Raw genomic sequence first — 2778 nt, 5'->3', positions numbered from 1 at the left:
GACGCCTCGTCGGCTTGGGTACGGACCGCGAGACGCCTTGCGGTCCGTACCCATCGGCGGTACGGACCGCGAGACGCCTCGTCGGCTTGGGTACGGACCGCAAGGCGTCCAGCGGTCCGTACCCATCGGCGGTACGGACCGCGGGACGCCTCGTCGGCTTGGGTACGGACCGCAAGGCGTCTCGCGGTCCGTACCCAAGCCGACCAGACGGTGGTCTCTCCCTGAAACGTCCCAACATGTAGCAGTTCTCCGTCCTGGCCGAGCTTTCAGGTACTTTCATGGGACTGTTTGCTCCTCGTCGCGGTAGCATAGCAATGCTAACAGTTTGTTCTCGTCCAGTGAAGAAATGTCGGTTTCGTGTGACGCACAGCACTGAGGCGTGTTCAAGGCCGCGGTGAAGGGGGGTTGGGGGTTGCCTTTTCCCAGCATGATCATTTTTTCCTTTCAGCTTTTGGAAAAGAAATGAGAAGAGTAGAAACTATTGATTATTTTATTAAAGCACACATTTTTTACAACAGAATTTATGGCGATTGTAATAAAGAAGAATTATAAAATCAGCATTAGTGCTCAACTGCATGACTGTTGCAGACAATGTATAAAGACTTAGCAGACGTTAGCAGGAGGAGAGTTTTGCTTCTTACTATCCGATCATGTGGAATTCGTTGGTGGTCAGTGTTTGAATCTCCACGGTGAAAAAGTGGCTCTGTTCCTTTAAGGGGGTGTAAATAAGAAGGTGACGACCCTGAAGCTTCTTCTGAGCCAGAGTCTGATCTCCTCTCAGCCTGCATGTGCTTCACTGCTGTCCATGCTAATGCTAATGCTAATGCTAATGCTAATGCTAATGCTAATGACTGTTGTGTTTCTCTTTTGAGCCTGAAAACGCCGTAGCCCAGAAAAATGTGAATTTTAAATGGACCATGAAAATGTTCTAGATGATTAGTGCCTGCATGTTCAATGTGCTAATACTCTTTGTTTGGCTGCAGCAGCAACAACCTGTGACCATAAATTTCAATTACAAAACATTTCTATATGAGCGACGACTCAGTTTCTTTCTAAACGTTTGTGTTGCAGGTCTCAGTCGATGAAATGACAAAGTAGATTGCAGTCATGGCCAGAAAAACAAATCTTCACAGCACGGCGCTCATTTTCATGTTTTAATCCTCACATGAATGCATTTTTATTAAATTAACATCATCACATGTTAATTAGAAAAACATTAGAACGCAATCATTTTTTGTTCCAGCATAATTTAACCTGATGGAAATTGAAGTTATACTGCAATAATGTGGCATCGCCTGTAAATGTTCTGTAACATTGTGAGATGAAACAATACATTTTTATGCTGTATTAGGAAAGTTGTATCACATCATAACCTAATAAATAAAGTTATAACGCAAAAACATTGGGTCCAGTAACAAAGTGGTACAATATCAGGACGTAACATAGAACATGATCTCCTTCTAACGTGATGACATGTGATGACACGTGATGACATGTGATGACATGTGATGACATGTGATGACGCGATGACACGTGATGACACGTGATGACACGTGATGACATGTGATGACGTGATGACATGTGATGACATGTGATGACACGCGATGACACGCAATGACATGTGATGACACGCGATGACATGTGATGACACGCGATGACGTGATGACACGCGATGACACGCGATGACGTGATGACACGCGATGACATGTGATGACACGCGATGACATGTGATGACACGCGATGACATGTGATGACACGCGATGACGTGATGACACGTGATGACACGCGATGACGTGATGACACGCGATGACATGTGATGACACGCGATGACATGTGATGACACGCAATGACATGTGATGACGTGATGACACGCGATGACACGTGATGACGTGATGACATGTGATGACGTGATGACATGTGATGACGTGATGACACGCGATGACATGTGATGACACGTGATGACATGTGATGACACGCGATGACGTGATGACGTGATGACACGCGATGACATGTGATGACGTGATGACACGTGATGACATGTGATGACACGCGATGACATGTGATGACACGCGATGACATGTGATGACACGTGATGACATGTGATGACACGCGATGACATGTGATGACACGCGATGACACGCGATGACACGTGATGACACGCGATGACACGTGATGACACGCGATGACACGTGATGACACGCGATGACGTGATGACACGCGATGACATGTGATGACACGCGATGACATGTGATGACGTGATGACACGCGATGACATGTGATGACGTGATGACACGTGATGACATGTGATGACACGCGATGACATGTGATGACACATGATGACATGTGATGACACGCGATGACATGTGATGACACGCGATGACACGCGATGACACGCGATGACACGCGATGACATGTGATGACACGCGATGCCACGTGATGACACGCGATGACGTGATGACACGCGATGACGTGATGACACGCGATGACATGTGATGACACGCGATGACGTGATGACACGTGATGACATGTGATGACACGCGATGACATGTGATGACGTGATGACACACGATGACATGTGATGACACGCGATGACATGTGATGACGTGATGACACGCGATGACACGTGATGACGTGATGACATGTGATGACGTGATGACACGCGATGACCTGTGATGACGTGATGACACGTGATGACGTGGTGACATGTGATGAGATGTGATGACATCCTGATAACCACCAGGGGGAGACAGAGGGTCCTGATAACCACCAGGGGGAGAC

Source organism: Blennius ocellaris, assembly GCF_963422515.1.
Source record: "Blennius ocellaris genome assembly, chromosome: 16".
In the NCBI taxonomy this organism is placed as follows: domain Eukaryota; kingdom Metazoa; phylum Chordata; class Actinopteri; order Blenniiformes; family Blenniidae; genus Blennius; species Blennius ocellaris.
This window is presented reverse-complemented; position numbering follows the sequence as displayed.